Source organism: Gossypium arboreum, chromosome 1 (assembly GCF_025698485.1).
Source record: "Gossypium arboreum isolate Shixiya-1 chromosome 1, ASM2569848v2, whole genome shotgun sequence".
In the NCBI taxonomy this organism is placed as follows: domain Eukaryota; kingdom Viridiplantae; phylum Streptophyta; class Magnoliopsida; order Malvales; family Malvaceae; genus Gossypium; species Gossypium arboreum.
Window position 1 is genome coordinate 77,554,798 of NC_069070.1, and position 11,976 is coordinate 77,566,773.

An 11,976-nucleotide genomic window follows, 5' to 3' on the forward strand; every position below is an offset into this window, starting at 1 on the left:
ATTAAGCTCAAATCTTAGAAATTATATTTAACTTAACAAGGACCCAAGTGTAAGGGAAAGTATAGAATGGATTTTCTAATAAATAAATACAAAGTCAGATTTAGATTCGATTAAGTAAATTGTAAAATGTAAGATTTAAGATATTAGCGACATAAAGGACTAGATTGAAAAGTATGTAAAATGAGTTTTAATTGAATAATTATAGGTTAGTAAATGAGAATTCAATATATTTTTTATACTCGATTTAGTGAATGAGGTTAAAAACAAGATTGAAACGTCGAGGGACAACAAAAAGATGAGAATGGACACAAACAACGAATCTAGTTTATGCTTTCATAATTTGTTTCTAATTTATTTTTTAATTAAGTAGTTATTTATAATCGAATCATATTGGTAACGAACATAATTGAAGTATGTATACATTTGGCTACGTGATTCGATTGAGCTATGTCGAATTATATACACATATATTATTGCGATCATGAATTAGGTTTGATAATGTGATACTATATATGATACAATGAGTTTTAGTAATATTAAGCAATAGAGAATAATGCCCTATTTGTTGGAAAGATTCTGTTTAGAAAACGATTTTCACTCACAAGGGTAAATTAAAATTTTGAAAATCGAGCTGGTTTGTGATATTTATAATAATAAACTTTTTTTCGAAAAGTACATGTGTTTTGTGCGAGATGGATCTGAAACATTCCCGTCTTTCAACCGAACGACCTTCTCTGCTATCTCATACCTCAAATTGCATCGAGTGTGGGCTCAAACAACGAGAACCAAATACAGAACCAAAAACAATTTATTACTTCCAGTAGAAAAAATAATTCTCTCAAATAGAAACCAATGCAAATTATTATTCCTAGAAAATAAAATTTATTCTTAGAAAATAAATTCTCACTACTTTCTCGCAGAATAACAATATATGCAACTTTTGTATAAAAACTTGTTTAATAGCTCTACCAAAGAAATATTTGTTTTTATTTCTAAAATAAATATTAATTAATTTTAAAATTAACTAAATTAATTTCTCAATTATATCATTTTCTCAACCCAATTTTAAATCAATTAAAGTTATGACGACTTTACCGTAAAAGAATCTTTGAGGAAAGATATGTTGATAAACTGTAATTTATACATATTTTTACCCCATGCTTGGCATATTTATGAATGATTTTTCCTTGGTTTTAGTGAATTCGATTCTCCTAATCTTTTAATTTCATGTTTTATACTCAGGAGAGCTTAGGATAGCAAAAGGAGCGAGAAACGGGCCAAAAACTGACAAATTGGGATTAAATCAGTGTTTCACACGGCCTAGACACTTCCACACGGGTGATCCATACGCCCGTGTGTGACACACGGGTAGACCACACGCCCGTGTGTCATGGCTGTGTCGACTAGGAACCAACTCAATATTGCACACGGCTTGAGCACCTTCACACAGTCGTGTCTCTACCGAGCCCAAGCCTAGTCCTATTCGGAAAAGGGTACTTTTGAGGGTTCTAAAGCATTTTAAAGCCTATATAAACACTCTAGAGGAGGATTAAGGGGGATACACAGAGTTGGAGGTAGAAAATACTCGCGATTAGCCATCGGAATCACCTCGGAGCTAAAATTTACAAAAAGACTGAAGATTTCCATCCTAGAAGTTCTTGGGTTTTCTTTATGTTTTGTTGTCTTCCAAACTTTGAGATGTTTTCCATTATTATTATGAACTAAACTCCCTAAATACCTAAGGGAGATGAACCCTGTTACGAATCCTATTATGCTTTGATTTATATGATAAATACTTGTTCTTATTCTTAATTATAAGTTTTAATTCTTGCTTAATATTTCAGGATATTAATCCAGGTTTTTGATGTGCTTATTCAGTGGAGCAAAAGTCCTATTTAAGAGTAGATCTTTCATAATTAAGCGGAGTTGAATGCAATCCTAGAGATAGGACGGCATAAATCTATCGGATTAGAGTCAAATCTAATAAGGGAATCCATAGATCGAGTTAATGCGACAAGAGGGGTTTTAATTAGAAAGAGATTTCAATTAATCAACCTAGAGTCAGTTGTTCTTAGTCTCGAGAGAGATATTAACATAAATTAGGGATTTCTACGGAATAAGTTAAGTGAATAAATCATCAAAGTCAAGGGTAATAAGTGAGTCTAGGTAAATTTTTTCTTAGGTATTGTCTTCTCAATTGGTTTTCCTAAAGTATTTTCCAACTTTCGCCTCTGTCGTGATCTTAAATTAGAAAATTAGTTTAGTTTAAAAACAACCTTAAATTCTTTGGCTATATAATAAAAAGAGAGTAACTACTAGTACTTTTAGTACTCATGGATATGATATTTCGGTCTTACCATAACTATACTACTGTTTGATAGATGCGCTTGCCTTAAATCGAATTATTAGTTAGTTTTGTGACCATCAAGTTTTTGGCACCGTTGCCGGGGACTAAGATATTAGGAACGCTTAATTTTTATTACTTTAGTCATTTATTTTATTGCAATTTAATTTTTATTTTAATTTTTTTATATCACTAAATTTTCTTTTATATACTTTTGGCAGGTTTTTAATAATTTATGACTAGAAGAAACCCGTCAGGACCCCTACTTTTTGATAGTGAGATCGAAAGCACAGCTCGCAGATATCGAAGAGAAATAAGGCGAAGCCTAAGATACATAGAGGAAGAGCAAGAGAAAGATATTCACGCCACAACCGAGGAGATGGCTGAAAATCAGGAAAACCCGCTAACTCCTGCGATTACTGCTGATCCAGTAAATCAGAATCCTGCTCCTCGTACTATGTATAATTATGCTAAACCTAACTTAACAGGAACTGAATCAAGTATAGTTAGACCTGCTATTGCTGTAAATAATTTTGAACTAAAACCTAACACGATTCAAATGATAGAACAATTTGTTCAATTTGATAGTTTGAAAGACGAGGATCCAAACACTCATTTAGCGAATTTTCTGGGACTCTGCAACATATTTAAAATCAATGGCGTTTCTGATGATGCCATTCGCCTTCGGTTATTCCCCTTTTTATTAAGGAATAAGGCTAAACAGTGGTTGAACTCGTTACCACGAGGGTCAATCACTACTTGGGAACAAATGACAGAAAAATTTTTACTTAAATATTTTCCGCCAGCTAAAACGGCTAAATTGCGGAATGATATCTCTTCTTTTGTGTAGATGGATCTAGAAACTCTTTATGATGCATGGGAGAGATACAAGGACCTATTAAGAAGGTGCCCTCACCATGTGTTACCTTTATGGTTGCAGGTTTAGACGTTTTACAACAGTGTGAACCCCTCAACAAGGCAACTGATCGACGCAGCCGCTGATGGAACATTAAACAGCAAAACACCTAAAGAGGCTTATGAATTTATTAAAGAGATGTCACTAAATAACTATCAGTGGCAAGTCATGAGAAGAAAGCCGACAAAAGTAGCCGGTGTTTTCAACCTCGACGCGGTTACTATGCTATGTAACCAAGTAGAACTATTAAATAAAAATATTGACGGTTTGTATGGTTCTACTCAGGTACATCTAGTGATGACGTGCGATTCAAATGGAGGAGGAGTACACACAGAATATCAATCCTTCAACCCTAGCACCAAGGAGGAACAAGTTCAATATATGGGTAATAATAATTCTAGACCTCAAAATAACCCATACAGCAATACTTATAATGTAGGTATAATGCATGTTGGAGGAACCATCCCAACTTCTCATGGGGTGGTCAAGGAAATCAAAGGCCACAACATCCCCCAAGTTTTTAACAACTACCTTACCAGCAGGATAAGAAGTCGAACCTTGAGGAAATGCTAACGAAATTCATCTCAGTGTCAGAAACTCATTTTCAGAATACCGAAACAACACTTAAGAATCAACAAGCGTCGATCCAAGGGCTCAAAACTCAGATAGGCCAGCTTGCTAAATTGATTTCTGACCGACCATAAGGTAGTTTGCTTAGTAATACTGAAACTAACCCAAAGGAGCAGCTTAATGCGATTACCTTTTGAGATGAGAAAGAGTTAGTTGAACTTAAACCAGAATCAAGGCAAGGACTTGTGGTAAGTAAAGGTAAGGATAATGTGGACCATAGTGAACAAAAATCAGTAAGTAGAGAATATAAACCTCATGTGTCATATCCAAGTGCAACAAGGAAAGACCACACAGATGAACAATTTGGTAAATTCCTTAAATTATTAAAGAAATTACATATTAACTTACTGTTTATTGAAGCTCTTTCGCAGATGCCAAACGCAGTTAAATTTTTAAAGGAGCTTTTAGCAAATAAACAGAAATTGGATTAGGCGTCGTATGTGGAGTTGAACACAGTTTGCTTAGCCATTCTACAGAATAAGCTACCCAACAAGTTGAAAGATCCAGGGAGTTTTACGGTTCCTTGTTTAATTGGTAGTTTAAACATTAACAATGCTTTGGCTGATTTAGGGGCAAGTATTAATGTCATGCCCTATAAAATGTTTAAACAACTAGGCTTTGGGAAACCCAAACAAACTAGGATGAGCATTCAATTAGCAAATAAAACAATCAGATTACCTAGTGGTATTATTGAAGACGTGCTTGTTAAAATTGATGAATTTATATTCCCAATTGATTTTGTTGTTCTAGACATGGAAAAGGATAGTGACATGCCTTTAATATTAGGAAGGCCCTTTTTAGGAACTGCTAGAACTATCATAGATGTTGGCACAGGTAAATTGATACTTCGTGTAAGTGATGACACGATTACTCTCCAAGCTCATGATTCTGCTAAAATATCTAGTAATTGAGATGATAGTTTAAGTTCGGTTAATTTAAATAATATTACAACTCAAACTTCTTTGCAGGAATCCCTTAGGAAGAAGTGATAGAGCCTTATTCTAATCCATACCAAAAAATGGAGCGACTCATGAAGAACGAAGGCTTCAGATCGATGAACTAGATGAATGGTGAACACATGTCAAGGAGAAGCCAAAAGCACACGAAAAATTAAAGTAGCACCACGATGAGCGAAAAGATGTAACAAAGCAAATTAAAGTTGGGGATAAAGTATTGTTAGATAAAGAGGACACCCGACTGATACTTTAGAGCACAATACAGACGGAGCAACTCCCTTCACGGTAATGAACATCTTTTCACATGGTACAGTCGAGGTAACACGTACTAAATTCGAAACTTTTAAAGTAAGTATGCTCGACTCAGACCTTATTTTGATAAAATTGATAGCAGAAGTGAGGAGTTTCAACTCCTCAATCCACCATAATCATGCGAATGAGAGGTAAGTCTAGCTTAGACTCTAAATAAGCGCTCCTCGGGAGGCAACCTGAGTACTAACACCACTAACTAGTTTATTTTAGCTATTTTTAATTTTTTTTTGCAGGTACAGTGTCTCACACGGCCTGGACACACGGACGTGTCCTTGGCCGTGTAGAAATAGGGCTAAAAATTCCCCAAGTATAGAGCCACACGGCCATTAATTCAATCCACACGGGCGTGCGACACGGCCGTGTAGAGCACACGGCCTAGACACACGAGCGTGTCCTAGACCGTATGAAAACTAGAGCTAATTTTTCAAATTTTAATTAAGTCAGGGAGCCACATGGGTAAGGCACACGGCCGTGTGTTCAGACACACGGGCGTGTGGTAGACCACACGGGTGTGAGAGAAGCGAAGAACCTAGTACACGACATGCGACGCGACCATGTGCACTACACGGCTTGACCACATGGGCGTGTCCCCAGGCCGTGTGATGATTACACATTCAAATTTCGCGATAAACATGGGTTGGACGTGAGCCACACGGCCGTGTGACATGGCCGTGTGGTCCAACACGAGGCTCATACAGCCGTGCCCCTTTTTAACCCCCCAGATGTCTCCTCAGGGAATTTCTAATATGATCCATATAAGGAAGATAGAGTGACGCTGTGGATTCGACCCCCTTCAGTACCGACTCGTTCAATCTGATGACCAGGATGAGCCAGAGGACATTACTGATGATGTCCCTCCCCCTCACGAGGATCCACCATAGCCTCCACCATCGAGTCACCACCATGCTCCTTCTACTGCCAACTTTCGAGGAGTTTACTGATTTCCGTCAGTACTATGCTCAGAGGTTCGACAGTCTTGATGCGAGGTTCGATAGTATCGACGAGACTTTGTGGCAGATTCGCGAGCACCTCCATATCGCTCCTCCAGCGCCACCGGCTCACGACACCGATGATGAGGACCTTTGAGTCCATTTATTTATTTTTTTTTTCTTTTTCTTTTTCTTTTTAATTTTATCTTTCTTTTTAATTATTTTTGAAGACTTATGTTTTTATATTTTGAACTATGTTTATCCTAATGGTTATTATCGAGTAAGCCTTAATTCTCTTCTACATGTTTATTTTCTTATTAGTAACTCAGAATCATGCCCTTCATTGGTCATACCTACAAATCCAGCCTTCGCTATTCCAAGGATTTCATTCAAAAATTCAGGGAAGTTTCGCTTCTATCCCTCTCTTTTGATATTATGCTTATATGATTATTATATATCTTTGTACATTGAGGACAATGTACATCTTAAGTGTGGGGAGGTTATTTATGAGATTATCAGAAATCCCTAAATTTTTATCTTGTTCTCAAATAATTTTCTCATATCATTATTAGAGTGAATTCTTATTGATTTATGATTTTTATTGATATGTTTTTGAAGTAAATCATAGGTAATTGCATTGATTGTTTAAACTTTAAAGACATTAGATAATCAAGCATGATAAGTTGACTTTTGAGAATTAAAATTGCTAGGTTATTTCCCTGAATTGAAGTATTATCTTGAAGTTTTGAATTTATAGGATTGACATCAAATACCCATATATTTCGTGTGATTTTGAGCCCTTTAGAGCATATATCTTTCTTGCTCACTAATTTTATTGGTTATGAGTGAGTCAACATTGATTTGTTATTCTAGAACTTACTTCGATTATACATGTCAAGACCACACCTTTGATTTGATATACGAAAATGATAAAGGCACTTAGGTTTTAACCCATTTACCCCATAAAAGCCTACCCACATAATTGACCCCTAGTGAACCCCTTTGGACCTTAACTTTTATTTCTTGATTTTACCCTTAATAATAACCCACAACTTAACCCTTTTTGATTCGTTAAGAATTACTCCCTTTTCATTGACTCTTTTTTATCGAGATTTGATTTAATTAGTTACCTAACTTTGTTCTTTCATTCCAGTTGCAGAATTATTTCTTATTATGTATTTTCCATCATTGTACTTGTTCTTATTCTTAAAAAAAACGTATAGTTACAATTAGTTATTGTTATAAAGAGCTTGGTTAAGTAAATTTATTATATTGAGAAAAATCTCTCATCATTTGCTTTAGATAGTCGAATTCTGGCACTTTCTTGTAATTTAGCAATTTGCTTCATCCTTCTAAATTTGGTAATTTATTAAATTAATATCGATTCTAACCCTCTTTTGCAGCCTTTATCCACACCTTTAACCCAAACCCTATTACAACCCTGCTTAAAACCTTTTGATTTGTGTATCATCTCATTCAATATGGTGGAGATTTGATTTTCATGCAAGCTTATGGTAATAACTTTTCATGTTTGACTATTGAGTGCTGGATTATTAAACTTAAACATTTTGAGTTATTTGAGTGAATCTTTAGTGAGAATATCAACCCTTGTCAATTTGGAATTAAAAGATAATTACTTAGATAAATAGGGACGTCTAAAATTTTATGATTAAAATGATCAACTTTGACTATTTGAAACCTTAATGTTCTTTTAGTTAATTTTTCAATGTATGATTACTTGTGAATTATTTTGAAACATTATTGATGAGAATTATAAATTGAGAAGAATTTATTTTGATTGTGAGTTGAGGATTTTGCTTGAGGATAAGCAAATGCTTAAGTGTGGGGATATTTGATAAACCGTAATTTATACATATTTTTACCCCATGCTTGGCATATTTATGAATGATTTCTCATTGGTTTTAGTGAATTCGATGCTCTTAATCTTTTAATTTCATGTTTTATACTCAGGAGAGCTTAGGATAGCAAAATGAGCGAGAAACGGGCCAAAAAGGGGCAAATTGGGCTTAAATCAGTGTTTCACATGGCCTAGGCACTTCCACACGGGTGATCCACACGCCTGTGTGTGACACATAGGTAGACCACATGCCCGTGTGTCATGGCTGTGTCGACTAAGAACCAACTCAATATTGCACACGGTCTGAGCACCTTCACACGGGCATGGCACACGACCGTGTCTCTACCGAGCCTAAGCCTAGTCCTATTCAGTTGGGGGTTCTGAAGCATTTTAAAGCCTATATAAACACCCTAGAGGAGGATTAAGAGGGATACACAGAGTTGGAGGTAGAAAATACTCGCGATTAGCCATCGGAATCTCCTCGGAGCTAGGATTTACATCAAGACTGAAGATTTCCATCCTAGAAGTTCTTGGGTTTTCTTTATGTTTTGTTGTCTTCCAAACTTTAAGATGTTTTCCATTATTATCATGAACTAAACTCCCTAAATACCTAAGGGAGATGAACCTTATAACAAATCTTATTATGCTTTGATTTATATGATAAATACTTGTTCTTATTCTTAATTATGAGTTTTAATTCTTGCTTTAATATTTCAGGATATTAATCCAGGTTTTTGATGTGCTTATTTAGTGGAGCAAAAGTCCCTGTTTAAGAGTAGATTTTTCATAATTAAGTGGAGTTGAATGCAATCCTAGAGATAGGACGACATAAATCTGCCAGATTAGAGTCAAATCTAATAATGGAATCCATAGATCGAGTTAATGAGACAATAGAGGTTTTAATTAGAAAGAGATTTCAATTAATCAACCTAGAGTCAGTTGTTCTTAGTCTCGAGAGAGATATTAACATAAATTAGGGATTTCTACGGAATAAGTTAAGTGAATAAATCGTCTAAGTCAAGGGTAATAAGTGAGTCTAGGTGGATTCTTTCTTCGGTATTGTCTTCTCAATTGGTTTTCCTAAGGTATTTTCCAACTTTCGCCTCTGTTGTGATCTTAGATAAATTAGAAAATCAGTTTAGTTTAAAAACACCCTTAAATTCTTAGGCTAGATAATAAAAAGAGAGTAACTACTAGTACTTTTAGTCCTCATGAATACGATATTCCGATCTTACCATAACTATACTACTGTTTGATAGGTGCGCTTGCCTTAAATCAAATTATTAGCTAGTTTTGCGACCATCATATGTAATTTTTATATTCAATGGATTCATAATGACTAATCAATTTAATTTCATTTTCAAACTTCAATTATTTAATTAATTAAATAATAATTCAAAAGCCTTAAAGCAATTCTCAAGTCATTTCTATACTAAAAAACATTCATTTGTGAATGTGACTCATTTCTCTAATTTCATCATTTCTATTCATTTCTGTTAATTTGGTTCTACTTGCAATTCATTTCTGATTTCAATAAGCTAGCAGAGGGATCAATTGGACATATGTAATTAGGGCTCAAATAATTTATAATTAAGTTTTAATTTTTTTCTTATTAACTATAAACTTATTTAGTTGCGAAATCATTCCATTATAATATCATAATTGAGTTCTCCCTAATTATATACTCTTATGAAAGCTACTTAATCAGTGCTCGTCTACTGACCTTGTGATCAACATGTTACCCTTATAAGATATTCTTAATCTCTTTGAAATAAATCCATTCTCCCAATATGATCTTATTTATCTCTTGGTAACCATTACATCTTCCTTCATTAAAAACCAATTACTATCAAATAGTAATTAAGTCATTTATCACAAAGACAAACAACCCATGACCACTTTTAATTTTCATCTATCATGTAATGCCGATGAGAGGATATAATTTACCTATTAGTTGGACTACGAATTCCACTATTGTGAATGATGCAACATACAACAAAAGTCTACACCCAACACACTAGCTTTCAATTTCTTATCTTTTTACTTAAACTTTTACTTGTATCAAAGTATACGAGTCATACATACATCATCAAGCATCCACTTAGGATTAAAGTATGCCACACTTTGAATGTTATAAGTGAATAAGATCTAGGATTTATTCTACTTGGGTCCTGTCTGATGTATTGTCAGTCCAATCAATCACATCTATGTCTATATCTTCTAGGAGTCATTCACTTTTATGCTCAAGAAAAAGCATCTCCCCAATTAGACTTGACAGATGACAAATTAGTCTTTCAATCAGTTTACTCAGAAAATTGATTAGACTAAGTACATGTGTAGGTTCATCTACTAATACAAGTTGTCTTTCCGTATTACTATCTGACCACATAATACCGCTTGGTATTAGTTAAACGATAGATAACCAGTGAGTCAATATTTGTTTCCATTTTGCTTTGCTTACAAAACATCGAGGACAATATACAAAGGGTATCCATGTAATTAATGAATATTATTATTAAACCAATTTATTCAAAAAGATAAAAATGTAAATAAATGAAAATACTACAGTTAAGGCATCAGATCCAATACTATTAATAGTATCAGATAAAGTTACATGTATAGTTGGTATGTCATAGGATTTGTTATACAAAGTTACTTAGTTCAGTCACATCTTACTTTGGTTATGTTCCGTGAGTGTTGGGCACCATTACTTTGGTTTATACCGATAAGTGTTGAGCGCATATTACTTCGGATGTATTGATGCGCACTGGGTGCAAATATATTTAATGTCAGTTGTATATTACTTCGATAGTTCTCTAGAGCACTAGGCGCCCGCGAGAACATACCAATGAGCCCTGTGTGCATTTTATATTGGTGTGATGGTGGATTAATTTGCGTATCCAGTCTTGATAATAGGGATGATAATACAAGTATGAAATGTTAAATAATATAAAAATGATATGTGTTATGACTATGAAAATGGTAAAATACTATTTGATAATTGACATTAATTATGAAAACTTGAATAGCATGTGAAAGACCATGCGAGATTATGGGAAAAGAGTCTTAAGAGCATAACAATATGTACTATACGAAACATACATCGAATCACGACGATCTTAAGAAATCATTAAATAACAATATTGTGATGTAGTAATTATACCATATATTGTTTATAATTGTTTTAGTAGCTTGATATTTGTTTATCACATAGAAGAATTGTTGTCATATTATATAAGCACAACTGAGATTTTTTGGCAGCGTGTGAATTGTTTGTTTCAATGTGCAGATGGCGACTAGGTTTGGACTGATTGAGAGAGTTAATAGCATCCAGGTCTCACATCTCGACTAAGCTAAATCTTTGTAAAGTTCCATTATGTTTGTGAGTTATAATGGCATGTACCTAGGTATTTGGGGCCTTATAAGGTCATTTAAATTAAATGAATTGTTAATTGATAATTAAGTGTTATATGGTTTCATATAGGAATGAGTTGGCATCCTTATAGAGTGGAGTAAAATTGCATTTTGGCAATATTTTCCAATTGGTCTCAAGACAATAAGGCTATTGTGTCAAGACAACACAAACAAAAAAGCCTTTCCAAACATTTTTACAGAATGGTCTTGAGACACGTTGAACAATAGCTACTAAGTCTCGATACAAGAACCCGTTTGTCTCGAGACACCTAAACAACAAACCAAAAAGTCCAAAACAAAGGAGTTAAGTCTCGAGACATGAACACATCAAAGTTAGGGGTTTAAAAATAGGGGAAGCCTATCTTGAGACATCGTTCTCTATGTCTCGAGACATGGTTCTCTATGTCTCGAAACACAACATTGAAATTTGATATTTGGATTTGGATTTGGGTCCTAGCTCTAAATTTGACCTTACATAACTCCGTAAAATGATGAAATTGAATCCTAAACATTATGAATGGATGTCTGAATATGATTGGTGTTTAAATTGAATTTATTTGTATTTATGAACTAAATTTTGTGATATTGTAATGAGATAGACTAAGTTGCTTTGGTAA

General features: G+C 34.3%; 1 non-coding gene across 1 annotated transcript; it reads right to left on the reverse strand.

Annotated features, from left to right (window-relative positions):
- Window positions 1-3,161: 3,161 nt before the first annotated feature.
- On the reverse strand, window positions 3,162-3,268 carry LOC128281995 (small nucleolar RNA R71). Its single transcript, XR_008272310.1, has one exon. It is a non-coding gene; the product is annotated as a small nucleolar RNA R71 (small nucleolar RNA).
- Between the last annotated feature and the right edge of the window lie 8,708 nt (window positions 3,269-11,976).